Source organism: Hylaeus volcanicus, chromosome 2 (assembly GCF_026283585.1).
Source record: "Hylaeus volcanicus isolate JK05 chromosome 2, UHH_iyHylVolc1.0_haploid, whole genome shotgun sequence".
Taxonomy (NCBI): Eukaryota; Metazoa; Arthropoda; class Insecta; order Hymenoptera; family Colletidae; genus Hylaeus; species Hylaeus volcanicus.
This window is the reverse complement of record NC_071977.1, coordinates 3,608,227-3,625,156: the sequence shown is the minus strand read 5'-3', so window position 1 is coordinate 3,625,156 and position 16,930 is coordinate 3,608,227. Positions and strand designations below refer to the sequence as shown.

The 16,930-nt window shown below is 42.5% G+C and overlaps 1 protein-coding gene and 1 long non-coding RNA gene across 7 annotated transcripts in view; one reads left to right on the top strand and one right to left on the bottom strand.

Annotated features, from left to right (window-relative positions):
- LOC128884817 (uncharacterized) overlaps window positions 1-16,930 on the top strand; it is a 107,896-nt gene that overhangs the window by 3,234 nt on the left and 87,732 nt on the right. The gene's annotated exons all lie outside the window — the stretch shown is intronic.
- Window positions 1-16,930, bottom strand: part of LOC128884810 (protein trachealess) — a 172,374-nt gene that overhangs the window by 130,201 nt on the left and 25,243 nt on the right. The gene's annotated exons all lie outside the window — the stretch shown is intronic.

Below are 16,930 nucleotides of genomic sequence, written 5' to 3'. Positions count from 1 at the left end.
TGTCCATTATTAAAAGAGCTACGAATTTGTTAATATTAGGCAGCATTTACATATCTTCTCCTCAAAAAGAACTAAACAATAGACTCTGTTCGGTAGACTTATATTTTTTTTACAAATTTTTCATTCGAAGACACGCAGTTTCGCTAATTGAAATCCGTTTACCCGATCAAGAGTTACGATCTTCGCTAAGGTCTTCGTCTTTGAGAAAACGCAACAAGAAATCGACATTTTGAAAGTTTCCAGACTAGAGTACCCCCTTAAGAAATTCCCATCGCCTCGGTCCTGGCTCCTCGGCGATCCACTAGATCGGTTAAGCATGCACGCCACGGACAACCCTAGCCGCGGAGGGGGTTCGTCGGAGCGATTTGGTGACATCAAAGTTTAATAAGCGCCATAAGCCGATCCGAACTGCGGCTAAAACTCGCCGGGCAATAAAACCAGCAATAAAGCGTTCGCCTTTCTCACGTGCCGCGGGTGGAGAGAGGCGAGAACGGTGGCGGGGTTGAAAGGAAGCGTGCTCGCTTGCATGGTGGTTAACCGAAAGGTTAGAAGGGCGGGAACACATTAGCGGTGGTAGGTGGCGTGCTCATAGAGACGTCCGGTCGCCCAATTACTCCCGCATTAAATCAATGTTCCTGCAGGCTGGGCCATTCCGACGTCCCGGTAATAAACCGTGGCCAACATATCTGCACGACTTACCGGGCTCATCCCTTGTGTCGCTGCCAACCCCCGCCCACGTTGCTTCGCAGAGGGGTTCGGCAGGACCGTCGAGAAATGTGCTTTCTGTCGTAATATTTGGCTTTAAATCATGTCGCGTTGACAGGCCCCACTTTCCTCGCACCTTCTGATTCATCTCGCGACACCGCGCCCCCCGATCTTACTCTCACTCGCCCTCCTAGTCTTTCCCCTTTTTCTTGTTCGACGCTTTTCGAGTTTAGCTTCGGGGATGATCATTGGGCCGCGCTGTTTTTAGGAAACGTTTTCTACGTTGTTTAGTTACTCGATATGCTATAGCGTCGGTAAGGGATTCCATAAGGCTTGGTATGGTACCTGATACCGACGACTCTCGAGTTATTTTTTTCATGCTGGTATCAGGTACTTGGATGGCTTTGTTTCTTTCCTCTAATTGGGTATTGTTAACAGGTTCTTTTCGCTAGAATCTATAATACACGGCCAGTCAGTAAAGCGAGGTATACGATTTAAACGAAAAATGAAATTCGAACTGTACAGGGAAACAGTCCCAATAATTTACGTAATACATTATAATTGTATTACTTTTTTACAAGCGAGTCGAAGACCTTTGACTGTCTTGCCACGCCAGTTGTCCATGTCTAGAGAACCTTTCTTTATTTAATTTATAATCTGTAAAATAGAAACAATGGCCATATTTTGTCAGGAAAATATATTTAGAGACTAGATAGCTTCGACATTAAGTCATGGAAGTGGACAATTTCCGAATACGTCGGTAGCCTTTCGTTTTTCATTCCGGGTCCTTAAGAGAGCAAACGGTATCATTTGAGGAGAAAATTTACACTGATAATTCGCATCGCGTGCAGCAAATTGATGGTTACGGGTTGATTTGCGTGCGATATCGATGATGAAGTCTTCCAGCTACTCAAATTTTATTAGCCACATGCTCTGTAATCGACCCGCGAACGAAACGCAAATGATTTCACCCGAAATAGGCGGTTGCGTCTTATTTCTCCACTTCGCGTAACACGAATTAACCACTTGGGGTAATGTTCGAAAATTATCATGTATTTTGTCCCCCGAAAGACCCGCGGAGGAAGACAGTTAATGTTCATAGAACGTTTCTTCCGATGGACAGCACGCAGACGTCCTTCGAGCAACGCATAATTTAGTCGGTAGGGGAATATTCGAAAAGAAAGGAAAGTGGAAGTAAGACTCAGCAGTTGCACGCACTGCGAAACTGACGGAATATCTATAGAGACGAATTGTTTTGTTTGAAATGAATCAAGATGCAAATTAATATTGATCCGTGACACTTCAGGACAATGTATTATAGTTATGTTATACCACTAAGAAATTTCATTGTGAGCGTTCGTTTATTATTTCAATGGTTATTTTTACGTGAAAAGTACGATACAGGAGGGAGGGTGAGATTCATAATTAAAAACTGTGTCTTGTTTTTTTTCTGTAAAGTGTGCTTAACATGTTTGGGTAAAGCTCCAACTAAATAGAACTAAGTACATTCTTCTAAATTATGCGATAAATCATCCAATTAACCTCTTCACGCCATTGGCCGCGTATGTGTACGTTTAGCTTTTTTATAATTATGATTACTGCCAAGAATAAAACAAAAATTTGATAACGATCTTCCGTGACCTTTTTATAACGTAGATATCTTATTTCCGTTAGAAACAGCGCATATGTTGTTATTTATGCTGTTGCGTAATAAAATATCAAAGAAAAATGCAGTTGATGCATATGTGCGTCAACGCGCACGGTAAGGTTAACATATCCTCCTGAGAAATAGTAACCATTCGAGCTCATGCTCCTCCTCCGCACAAGTCCGTGACGAATCGAGACTCGCGGTTCTCCGAAGCGTAACGACCTTACCGATGAAAACGCGCGTGAACTGCCGCAGGGAAACTTCCACTTCCCAGATTTTTCTTTCGGCCGCGACCGAAAACGCCGCTTGTTACGCCGACACATCGCTTAGTTATTACGTCGCGCGTATCCGCATCCCCCTCGTCGAAGCGAAACGGTCGTTTCTACGTTTCAGCCACCCCCGCGGCCTCACCCCCGAAACTGTCGTTCCTCCCGTGGCCTCACGGCCGATCAGAAAGCAGCCCGTCCTCGGGACAGACATTCCGCGCAGCCGGTGTACCCAAAGTTAAACTTTACACCGTTCCGTTGGCAGCGTGATCGCGCCACGTGTGGATGCAAACCCGCCGCCCCCGTCCACGTATTATGACTGCCCGTAGGACACGTTTGCGGTACGCCTCCGTCGCGAGCCCGTCTTCCGATCTGTTTCGTCTCGTCGACACGTGGCGCCGACCGTGATCTTACATTCTTGCCTTGGAGCAGGAATTTACAGTCTTTCGGTCGGATTTCACGGCGTTCGAATAGCGAGCGACAAAGAGGTAGCAAGGAGTTTCGGAGGAAGTCGAGTTGGAAGTTCAGGGAGCGGGTCTTCGGGGATGGTTGAAATGGATCGTTTGGTGACGTTCGTTTCTGGGAATAGAATAGTAATTATTAGACTGCGAATATTTAGAGGATGAATCTAGATTTAGACGTAAATGTATCTTGTTTTTTAAAGAGTGTAACGTGTATTTTTTGGTTGACATTTTATGCAGTTTTGTATTTAAGGAAGTCCTCGTACTTTTCCCACATTTTCATTTGTCATCGATGTATGAACATCCGCTGTCTAATAATTGTAAATAGATTCAAGTGAGTTAACACGTTCCGTGCCGCGTGGGGCGTTTACAACCCCCGTTGAACTTTCCGTTCAGGACGTTTTAGGAATTCTGGTAGAGCAAACGTCCGACCATGTGGTTGTTGAAATAATTCCTTAAAAGTTGAATTCATTGCTTTGTTGTCTAATACGTATTAAAATTCATCTCTTTTTGCTAATTATGGCTTTGTGTCGCTGAAAAATTGCAAGGCGCGCGTTAAAAACGAGTTTATTTAACCCTTAAATGGACGAGTAAGTTTCGCGCCACTAGAAAAGTTTTCTTCAAAGTGACATTTGACATTGACTTATTTTCAATGCATAACAATATTGGATAGTGCCAACATTAAAAAAAGTACAAAATTCGTTCAGAAATAAGAACTAGTTGTCAAAATTACAAAAAAATAAAAGAAGGTCAATTTTATCTGTGATGTTTAGTATGTTGTTTAAAAATAACATTGTCCATTTAAGGGTTAATCGCAAAAGACCGGCACGGAACGCGTCAACGAAATTCTTGCAAGATCCGACAGCGAGCATAACTTCCGAAGGCTGTCAGAAATCTAAATGACACTTGCTCCAATACTTTCCAATGAAAGCCTACCGTCTAAAAAATAATAAAAATCCCAACACTTCGCAGCTATCAAAAGAGTATCCACCGCCCGAAACGTATCGAAAACACCAACATACGCAACCACAGTCCCCCAGCTTCTAACGAGGACCCAGCTCCTAAAAAATACCAAAAATTCCACCGCACACGAAAATGGCCGGAATTCCAAAAAGCAGGGAACCGGTCACGTCCGCGTCATAAACCCAGCGGTCTTACCGATCCCGATCGCCGCGAGCACCGGCGATACACCGATCGACCGAGTGCCCGCCGATCCGCCGCGAGTTTTTTTCATCGGTGCGCAACGCGCATGGTATTGTACCGCGTTAATTGTAAGTTCGAAAGATACCCCCGGGGGCCCACGAAGAAACGCATTCCGGTTTTCGTTCGAAGACATCGGCGAAACTTGGCCGACCCCGATGGTATTGGTGGGGTTTTTCTGTCGGTCGCTCGTGTCTCTTCTCCCGACATCCGTGCGAATGTAGGAGCGCAGGGTGTGGTGTTCCGAACCATGCTGGTTGCCCAGCTCCATCGGGCGCTGTGTCCGCGTCGGCGTCGAGATCGTGTACGCCGGCTCGGGGGCAAGAATGTTCGCCGTGTTGGTTCGATTAATCAGTCGTTTTTCGTGGCCTCGCTCTGGGCCAATAGAGCCAGAAAAACTTAACGTATGTGATAATGCGCCAGCTATGCTCCCCGCCGCGGGTCCGTCACCGTGCTGCCATGGAACGTGGAACGTCGAATCGTGCGCCCGTGCTGAATATAAGTACACCCAACCCCTACAAACGAAACAGGCCGCGGACGAGCCGATCGCCAGGATCACTGACCGCCGCAGGACGCTGTCTTTGCGGAGAGACTCAAACTTTTTTCACGACGACAGCCCGGAGGACACGTAACCAGAAGTCCCGGGCTCAAATATAACCGAACACGGGGCCCGCGATATTTCAGCTGTGATCTTTAACGAGCAAACCGCCATGCGACTGCGGCTCGCGGTCGCTTTCGGCTCGGCCGTGGGCTCCGCTCGCCGATTATTTTCCGATGAGATAAATTGATATCGACGGTTTCAACATCGGTGCGTGTTTTTCGGCGGTCGCCGAGTTCTTTTTTTCGGCCAGGGTAATATTTCTCTCGGATGTTAAACCGATGGACTCTGCACGAAGTAATTAAGACGGTATTCTAGTTTGTAACTTTCGACGTATCGATTTCTTCTTGCGTTTTCCCCAAAGTGTACATCTTTAAAAATAGTGTCGGCCAAAGGATTTTGTTGAATTCGGAAAATTGACGTAGTTTGGGAGAACGAATTTTTGGATCGTTTGGTATTATTTTTTGTGGTGAAAAAGAATTACCAATCTAGAAATGAAAGATTAGAAACGAAACTGGAGGAAACTGGTAGTAGCACAATGATTATTAACGAAAAATATTCGTCTACTTTTATATCAAATCAAAATTCCCTGTAACGATATATATTCCCTGTAAAATATGCATAAGAGTAAATACATTTCTTTTTTTCTTTTTTTTTTTTTTGAAAATTTTAACGCGACACTCATTCGTATATTGCGTTGGAGCGTTTCTAAAACTATCGATATCGATTCAAATCGAAAACCATTTCCGAAAATTCAGATGAAATTAAGAAATTCTATAAGAATTGAGTCGACTGCTTAGACTTCTGATGAATTTCCAAATGACTTTCACGATACGATATCGAAGATATATTATTTATTTGATAAATGAAAGATTTACTCGGACATATAAATAATACTAATATAAGATAAATAAGGGTTCTTAATAAATAATAACCCTTTTTACCCGAAAAATTGTACAGGAACGTTATTTAAACGCTCATTAAGGTTCAGTTGAATTAATTTAACAGAAAGTAGTTGCGTCACAAAATCATACTGCTCGAGCACTTCAAACACGCAAACGGCTTAGTGAACCTATAAAATATCCCGATATTCAACCATTACAAATTTCAATTCGTCGAAACTGGTTCAATTCGTTCGAAAATTGGAGTACGAAAGAAATTCTCAGCCCTCGCGCCTGACTCGATAACAATCGACGTTAAAAAAGCCTTTCGCTCTTAGTCCAACGGCGCAAAATCATCCAATTCCACGGCGAGTTTCCTCGCATACGCGTGTATTCGCCGATGCTTTCAACGGTCGGTCGAAAAACCCTCCTTGTCGAGTGATTAGTCTTTTTACGCTAACTTGGTTAAGATTACGCTCCGCTAGCCACGAATAAAAAGCTCGGTCGTGCTCGAACGCGATCGACTCCCGTCGATAAGAAACGCGCCTGATTGACACGCGTTATGACATTCCCAGCCCGTTGCGAAATACATATAGAAATCACTTTGCGCCTATAAAAATGGATGGGATTGAAATCAACTTTTCGAAAGGGAATAGCCGCTGGTGCGTTCCGTTCGATAATGTCGCTTTCCCCTCCTATTGCGTCACGATATACCTTCACGCCATAATCGAACAAGCTTTTTTACTTTCCGTCGTTCCACGTAAAAATTGGGTCCTTCGTTCTCCGGCTAACTCGCGCGCGGTATAGTGACTCGAGAGGTGGGACAATTGGCGACAATTAAGGTGGACGGATTATTCGAATTATTCTACGTGAAATTATTATTAGAGTGGATTTTTTTTTTATTTGTGAATGGGAAAGGGTAACCAACGATTAGAAGTTTCTTGATAATATAAAGAAACTAATTTTTTCTCTATTTCTTAATCCAACTACATCACTCGCTATTTATATTCCTCGTTTAGGTTCGCCTTCTTGAGTCAACGCTAAAAGGGTTAATTCATGTATACAATCGATAGGTTTGTCAAATATCCAAAAAAATTGTTTACAGTTGTTAGCTCTCTTTGATAACAATGTCGATCATAAAAAGTAAAATCCCAAAGAAGGAATACCGAACTTCATCGTCTACTTCCTTCGAGCGTTACGATCTTCATCGAGCCCGGTCTACTCGTTAAAATAACCGACTCCAACCCCGAACGTACCCGAGTTTCTGGAACCGACTCCGATTCCCGCCTAATCCCCGCAAGAAGCGAGTCGCGCACAGCTCGGCGACCTTCGACGCGTCTCGCTCAAAAAGCGATTCCAGGACGCGACGAACCGATTAGCAAGCAGAGAATGAAACGGATCACCGGCCGTACAGTGGCCGAATGAGACGCATAAATCGTGGTACCCGCGGCGGGGGACAAGAAGAGGACGCCGGTTGGCATCTCGTCGGGAGCGCCCGTGGAAAGATATCGCGAAGGTGTCGCGGAGTTTAAATAAAAGCTGGGAACTCGCGATCGGCAAAAAAAGGGCGTTTGGAAAAACACGAGATTTCAATTAAAGAGACAAGCTTAGTAATGAGGCAGCGTGGATTTATTGGCTCGAAGACCGTGGCGCCTAAACGTCTGCGTGTGTTGGGGACCAGGCTGGCCCGGCTGCTCGCGGTCCGTCAGGAGCACGCGCGTGTTAATGTATGCGTGCGTGCACGTGCCCCCGGGCCACGGGGCCCTTGCCCCCGACCCTTTACACGGGCCCCACGATACACACCAACTGTTCCCCAACTCCCCACCCATCCTCGCCGGTTAGGCCTGACGCGTTACTCGACCTCTCTACCATATTCCCCTGGAATTGCCTCATTTGCATCCGATCGGAGATTCATTACCGTATTGCCCGGTAATAGGACAGTCTCGTTCGCCTCGCTTTCGTTCGCAGATTTCCCTCGGACCCCTTATCTATGCCACGGCGATATTTCGAGCGCGGACTTGGCCTTACCCGACGACTTAATGCGTTTCTCTCGGGATCGTCAGCCGGCGAGACGAATCGTGTCTTCTCTCATACGTGGGAGAACGGTTGCGTGGTCAGGACCGGAACACCGTGCTCGACGTGATTTACTTGGAAGTGGAACGACCGGCTACCGCGTCCGAGTACCTCGGAATTCTTCACGAATTTTATTTATTTTTTTATCAGAGGATGATCGTTCTGGACGATCGATGCAAATCATTAATTGCAAATTTGTGGGTGAAATTAGTAATTATTTCTATTAGTAATTATTTCTATTTATGTTTGCATGCCCTTTTCGAAGTCCGTCGCGTATCGAGTTTGAATTTTGCGAGTGCTACGTTTGTGCGTTAATTGGCCCTTCTCGAATTAGTCTCTTTTCCTAATCCAACGTGGGAGCGTTCCAACATTCTTGAGAGTATTTAGCATCTTCTCTTATTTAACTTTTTGCCTCGTTGTTGAAATTTAATGCTCGTCTATCTTCGGAGTCTTGTTTTGGAATTTGTTGCTACTAGGAATAACTGAATATCGAATTAATAGTTTGTATTTTATTAACTAGCCCTCAGGGGCTGCAGCTATGTTCGATTATAGCTACGGTACGGGTTTAGCGATCCCGAGGTACCCGAGCTATGAAGGAGCCTGTGGTCCCCCAACAGACTATCGGCATCCCTAATAAGTAAATTATGAAGACAGTTACGCAAATGAAAATAATTTATCGTCGGTATTGTTAGATATCTTGAGTATTGTTAGGTTCATCGACTCTATTATCGAGTCATTCTACTGCTGGAAAGTATTAACATTCGAAAAATTTTTTCACCGACACGCACATTGAAAAATCACATCGTGAAAGACTATATAACACCAATATAGCATTGTGCATAGAGCTGAGTTTCAAAGAATTAGAGAAAGATAGAACAAAAGATAGGCAAGTGGTGTGTTCGAAGCAGCTTGTAACAGTGACGCTGAATATCATTAACTTATCAGTGAGGACAGTGGCCGCTACGCTTTGCATAAATACCCAAGCCTAATTAACTTCTCCCAGTTTCAGGTGTGACATACTAACCAGATAACATTATTTTTGCAGTAATAAACAACCTTTGCGAATGTCAGGCTTGTTAGGAGGCTACTATCTGTAACTTTGAGATTCAAGCATTTTTTTTAGCAAAACAATAGGTTTCAATCGTCAGTTGATTATTTCAATGTATTTCTTATAAAATCGATGCATATTGAAAATAGTTTTTGTATGCGAGTATACTATCAGTATTTCGTAATTATTCAGAGATAAATAAGATAATTCTTTAACACTACTCCATCATAATTCATTAATTTTTGAAACCAACGATCAAGTCTTTGCTTCTAAAAATTTTATTTAAATTCATATTCACGTGTACATATTTAAAAAACAAGTACATATGTTTATTTCATTTAAACTTTCGTCAGTTCCACTAATCTATTAACTGTATTCCACGAGCAGCCTAGGCCATCCACCCAATAGATGACAAAATCAGACTAATCTAATATGATTAACTACATAATATTATATATATATATATTAACTATGTATAACATGAAATACCCATCCTGAAGAACTTGCACCGAAAATGCCACCAAGAAAAAGACAGAAAGCCTGTTAATGAACCCCTTTAGACGCGACGCCTACTTTTCGCGATATTCGAAACTCGTCCACACGTTAACTATACGACCATAAACAGAAGACAATCAATTACGAGCCGAACGACGCCCGTGTCACAGCTCCGAACGGCCAGAAAACGAGAAGTTCCGGAGTCAACTGGCTCCAAAATGGCCCCATTGGCGCTATTTGGCGAGCGTTTTGTGGCCACGAACCGATCCGCCCCGGAGGTAGCGTAATTTTACGACCGGGATTGTGGAAAACCGTCGGGACTACGTTGGTCGTCGAATTGTTATTAATGATAACCGCGCGGCCTCGTACATCGCGCCTAACGATTCCGAAATATGGTTGCTCGCGCACCGAGCGGCTCGATGATAATCGGCCCTAATAACACACGTGGAACGCGATTTTAACATCCGAAACTTGAGATTACGCGGCAGCAGGGAAGCATCACGGCATACCTTCACGGCTGGCTACATTGAAATCTTTCGCGAAACGTCGCGAAACGGGCCGTTTCGCAAACGTAAGGCGACTCGGGCTACTTTGCATCGGTTGGTCGCTCGGAGAAACGGCGTTGTACGCACCTCGTGGCGCTAATAGCTTTCTAAACGATCGACCGTGAAATGTACAGGCGAACCGTGGAAAAAAGACTTTTGAGGGAGTGGCATAGGCTTGGTGGGGGCGAGGGACGTAGGGGTGGGGATGATAGTAGACGTTAGGACTCAGAGACATATATTAGGCTGTCTCAAAAATTTCTTAGATGACTTGCACTCCGTTATTTCGTGTGGCAGTGTTTGTATTCATAAATATTTACAAATAGAGAAAGCGATAGGACAAAATGGATCATGTACAATTTAGTAATGTAATATAGAATATAAAATATTTTGTACGAGGCCATTTCTCGGGACCGTGTATACAAGCCCTTCGCGGCCAAAGGGGGTAAGCTTCGACTTTATTTTCGTGAACTTTGATTAGGCCACTACAACAAGCGTTAGATTATGTAGTTTTCAAGTCTCTTAAAATACAATTTCATAATACAGGTCTCGTGGAAATTTTCACGAATATTTGTCTGGTACTCGACATTTCAACCCTTTGCACTCCGTTATTTCGTGTGGCAGTGTTTGTATTCATAAATATTTACAAATAGAGAAAGCGATAGGACAAAATGGATCATATACAATTTAGTAATGTAACATAGAATATAAAATATTTTGTACGAGGCCATTTCTCGGGACCGTGTATATAAGCCCTTCGCGGCCAAAGGGTTAAGCTTCGACTTTATTTTCGTGAACTTTGATTAGGCCACTACAACAAGCGTTAGATTATGTAGTTTTCAAGTCTCTTAAAATACAATATTTCATAATACAGGTCTCGTGGAAATTTTCACGAATATTTATCTGGTACTCGACATTTCAACCCTTTGCACTCCGAATTTTCTGATTTCAGTACATTTTTATCAAACCTCGCTAGACATAGGATCGCAAAGGGTTAAAGCGTATAAATATTCAACTTTTTCTTTCGGAGACCTATTATGAATTTCTACGATTCTTGATCTACCAAGTTACAAATTAAGGACGTCTTCCATTCAGTTGCTTATACTTACTTCGTATCAAAATTTTCTCTCGGCATGATCGTTACGCACATCCAGGTGTAATAGAAAAGAGTAGGAATTTCCACTTTTGGCAAACGTCTTCTCCCGTCCAAGTCCAGCGGCGAGATAAACACTCGACGCAAATGATGATAAGTCTTACGCATAATTTCCCCGGGTGTACGGTGATCGTACTCGAGATCTGATAAAAATTGCACGATATAACGTTGGACGGGCAATTCGTGGCCCGCGGCTAATCGGCGCCGGGGCCGCGGCGATTCGTATCGTTGGATTTTTTATCGGGTCTCGGGCACGAAAGACGATTACTCGCCGGATCATGTCTTTAAGCCGCGGTGCCGACGATGTTTTCTCCCCGTGGACAACGATGCTCGAGCTATAACGTTCGCCATAAAAATCCTTAAACGAGATAAGAAGCTTGTTAATCGATCCACCGTGAACGAATAACTGCCGCTTCAAATGGAAACGCTACTTTGACTGCGTCCGAATAAACGTCCACGGTCGACGACGGATAATTCCGGCGATCATGCTCGCGACGTTTCTTGCGGCTCGGGCTAGGAAGGCATGCGAGGACTTCGATCGGCTGTCGCATCGTTATTTTTTAATGATCACTGGACGCGGAGACGGAAATGGTGGTGACAGGTTTCAAAAATACGGGAGCAAATTTGAATTTGTCCCAGGTTTGATTCTCTATGTTTTTAGATGAGGTTAGAATTGGATGATACAGGCGGTGTGATGTATTCGTTGTCTGCTTCTATGGTCTAATTTTAATGTTTATTAGGGACATAGTTATAGGGACATGGTTGCTCGGTCGTCTTCAAGTGTACTGTTTGATAAAGGTCTTCTTTACACTAAAAGGAATAATATCGTTTCTCGTTCTTCTTTATTTGACGATGCTGGTACTAACGTGTTTGAAAACAGAAGGGTACACGTATCGTGGCCTACACTTGTTGTACAAAGGACAAAAATAGAAATAAAATTCTATTTTCTTCTGCCATATTTTTAGAACGCATAAAGTACTAAAATAAACGTGTTCATTACACTTTTCAGATCATTACATATATATGTTCACATATATGTTTTAAATTCTCAAAACATTTAAGAATGTATCATATGTCAGCATTCTTTCAATTTAAACATTTTCGCTGTCCTCGTCTAACCTCCTTTATTTTCCTGTAAAACAGAAGATTAATACGAAAGATTAATTGTCCTTTTTATTCCATCGCGAATCGTTTCTTATTCCGTTCGATTCCGCGATAACAATAAAAAACCGTTCGCATTATTCGCCCAATACGTCGCGCACGTTGTAATTCAACAAATTTCCGATAGCATTAAGGGCACCCCACCGAAGACGAGGTAAAAACGACCAACAATTACACCGAGTCGAACGCATGTACGCGGCAAGAACGCGGCAGCAGAAGGAAAGCCGCGGTTTTTCTCAAATAACCACCGTATTCGGTCGTGTTCCGTGCGAGTAAAAAAGGCGAAATCGCGAGCTTTAACTTCAGGGAGACAGCACATCGTAGCGATGGGAACGATACTTCTCAATTAGTATCGATTCCTAGTGGAACATCTATCGCCTGGAAAATGGAATAATATATTCGCATAAATCTATGTTTAGTGTCCTGTACAGAAAAATGTAAATAACAATCACAAACGTATACGTTGCTTCGCGAGATATATTTTGAGTAATAAAATAATTTTCGCGTAGCCAGTGTATGTATATACGGATGCACGTAGGGTTTCATCCCTGGGTTTCACACGCTGCTTTCAATATGGTTGATCCCATCGCTAGTGTTTCATCGCGAGTACAGCGTTTACCGATACACGTCGATGAAGCACCGAACAGAACCGGCCGAGCCCCGCCGCCGGATCCAATGAATAATACAGGCGCAGCACAATTAGCTGTGCCGTTTTCAATTTAATCGGCGAATTATCAACCCTTCAGGGAACGGGAGACTCGTTCCCGCAAGAAAGGACACCCATTCGGCGGCATGCACCACCACACCGTGCAGCGAAAGACCACGTCGCAGCAGGTAGCAAGACACGCAAAGAACGACCGCGGACGCGGCGCAGCGAGGCGCGGCGCGTTATTGCGCTCTTATTGTCCCCGGCCGTTTGTCAACTCGATTTCAGTCGATGGAAATCGATTAATTTGCGGTAAAGGACCCTTTCACAAAATGGACCCGCTAAAACTCGATTATTCGTGCCTGTGGTAGTGTTACGCAATAATTAAAAAAAAAACACTATTTTGTTTATCTCGTGTACACGAAATGAGTGGACTACGGAGTGTATCCACCATTCCTTTGGATACGATTCAGAAATTAATATAGCGTACTGAAATTAATGAAAGAAGTTTCAAGAGCACACGTGCATCGATGAATTAATTGTTTTTCATTGTTGCCGTTGGGATATCAAATGAATTATCGGTCAAATATATTCTCTGTCGCATACGAAGTAAATATGAAAACGAAAGTTATAGTCGTTGATAGATTCGCAAAATTCGCGAATACTTACTTCGATTGAAGAAGTGTCCATATATTTATGTCAGAGATGTACATATTAGAATAGAAGATAGAACGATTTCATCAGGATCAGCTTAAAACTCAATAATCTGCGTGTATCCAGTGACTAGGAAGAACATTTTGAAGATAGTGTTCCGGATAGTACTAGGAAGAAAATTTCGTTCCAACTCTTAACTTCTACATAAACGGTTCTCATTAAACGGTAGCCATTGGGGAACATATTTACCATACCCCCATCGTTAATCTACGCAAGTAGAATAGATCTGATTCTGATTGCTTAATGACTTCATAGATGAATACCACTGGCCTACTCGTTGTAGTATCGTCGACGTTTAACCCTTTGACTCGCGAACGACGAAACGAAACTTTTTTTATATTTACAGTTCATTCATAGGACACTTAGTTTCGAAAAGCATAGTTTAGCATAGTAAAAAAAAATTGAAAAGTCATGGGTTTTTTTGCAAAAATTGAATTTCAGGAAAAAGGTCTTTTCTAGTTTTCAATTTTTATCTCTGAAACTAAACGTCGTATAAATAAACCGTAAATACACAAAAGCTTCGTCTTATCATTTCCTATAAGTCGATATTTGCTTAAAACGAAGAACGTTTGGTTAAATAAGGAAACGTCATTTTCGAACGAGAATTACCGAGTGGACATGCAGAGAACCCTTGTTCCACTCGGGCACAGACATCCTTTCAATTGGCGCTGCTTGTTTAAAATTATTCGCGATTAAGTCGCGTTCACATGAAAACTTACGTGCACTCGCTGGGAAATTATTACTTAAAAATGCAATTTTCATGTAAGTAAGACCGATAAGAGAGACACCTTTATATTTGTTAGTATTCTCGTGTCTGAATTTTAAATAAATGTCTTTTAACGAAATCGCGGTTATCCTTTAGAGGATGAAATTTGTTTACGAGAAAGCTTTCGCTGCTAAAGCGCTCTAAATTGGCTAACATGCCTATTACTCTAATTATGTATCAGATGATCGCAAACTATGCATTCCTGACCTCTTATTTGACGATATTAACCCTCGTTAATGACAACAGATCTACGATTACTATCAAATCATATTTTTTTTTTTATACATGATGCAGTAAATCAGCTACTTGAAGTGGTCGAAAGATATTCCGAACCGTTCAGTGAACTATTCGTAAAGAAGTTTTATCATTTTTCCCAAACAGATTAACAGTAGATTGTTTAAAATTGAGAATATCAATGAAATTTATATACAAAGTAAAATTAATTATCGTTAATTAACATATTAGTACGACAGAACATATCCGTTTGTACAAGTTGAATAAATAAATATTGAATTATCACACAAGCAAATGAAGTTCAATATTTATTCATTCAATCTAGACGTTACAATTACAATTACCAGTTTGCATATGTATCGGCTTCATTGAAATTTTCAATTCTGCAAATTGTCTATACGACCATACATTCTTGAGGAAATATTATCATACGTCTTTATATAACTCGATAAATTTAATTGTCGCGTTCTTTATGTTTTGCATACGACTTCAACTTGAGAGTCAAAAAACACTAAATAGTGTTTACTAATACCAAATTGTTCGAGACTGTCCAATAATATTAATCAATACATATTTTTCTTTTCACCATACATGCACGAAAGTCTCAGTTTAATCGTTACACATACTGATCAAATATTTCAATCACCCCTTTAGAACCTCTTTATAAACACACTCTCTTCGAATGAAAATACATCGGATCCAATGACCTGACACGAGCAAACGATATACGATAGGCGTAAAAGGGCTAAAAATAAATCGCGATTTGTCGATGGACACCCAATTCCGCGTATTGGAACACTCGTGTGTCTCGATAGGTGAGAAAGTTCGCGAACGAAGCGTTGAACGCGCTCTCGGGACTGTCTAATCGGAAGTTCGGTCTAATCAGAGGTTCGCGCTCGGGCCGAAAGCCGCGTTTACACGAATGCACGTACGTACCTACACGCAGTTAATCGCGACGGTATGCAACGACGACGTACAGTGCCGCCCACATGGTCACTTGACCTCCCTACGCCCCCGTATCTCTCAGTTAACCTTATCAACTCGATTCAACTCAACCTAACCGGTGTCGGACCGATGCTTCTCTCGAGAGCACGACGCGCCGCTTACCTACATTCACGTTTCTCTAGTTTAACCGTAATATCGCGGCTCGCGTGGCTCGCGGCCTGAATAAATATCGAACGCCTATCGATCGAGCACCTCGCGATGATGGTCCTTCGGTCGTAAACAGCCACTCGGCGAGCCTGGAACGATTGCTCGGAACGGTGTGAATCACTATGTTTCATAGGCCACTTTGCTCCGACTGGCTAAAAGACTCCGTCTAGTTTCAAGCGAAATAGACTCGATTTTCTGCTTCTCGCATTTGTTATAGTTTTAAATGTTGAGACGATCAGTTGGATATCCAAGGAAAGCAGAAATCGGCTTTCGTGCCGGTTCGGTATCGATTTCTTCCCGTAACGATAGGATCAAGTCTCGAACATTGTACGATGAGAGAATTACGGGTAGAATGTAGATTTTCATGCATGCATTAAGTTGGTGTATGTGAAATGTCCGATTTCGTAGAGAAGATTCAAACGTCTGTACTTTTGGTGCAAATTAACTTTATTCGTCAAAATAAGCATCGTCAGATTCAGCGCACTTTGCATCGATGCACGAGAGCATTTATTCTATTTTTCGTAACAATGTTCATCTTTACGCACAAAATATCCGACAAGTGTTGGTTCTTTAAAAAAAAAAAAGAAAGAAATTTATTAAAAATTATAGTACATAAAAATAAAAAGAAGTTCTCGCTCGTGCATCGATACATTCTGATCGGGAATTCTTCCTCCTCCACATTTCTGTATTTCCTCTTTGAACAGGACACGCGATCGCTCCCTTTCGATAAATTTTTTGAAAGCTGGAATCGAGAGAAACAGAAAGTGACGTAATTTATGCAATTCACGCTTAACGTCGTTTCAACTGGAACTTACTACCCGATGATATTTCAGACTTAAATCGCATTTTAACGAAGAAATCCGCGCCCCCGTGTTGGCTCCTCTGGTGAAATATCGCGACGACTCCTGCGGAGAACATCTCGGATTTGTATGCGTTCTGAGCAACGCGAACCGGCTCCCGACCGTCTCATTATTATCTCGTTCTGCGCGAGTAATTCATTTTTATGTACGTCGAAGTTCCGTTCGATGATTCACGAGCGTCTAGCGGGAACACGTTTGAAATTTGCAGTCCGTTTAATTGAACGTTCACAGCACTTTGACGTGGGAACGATAGAAAGTTCCTTGATCGATTTTTTAACATTTCGAGTTTTTAATATGTTAGCACATCACGGTAGATATCTTTTTCTA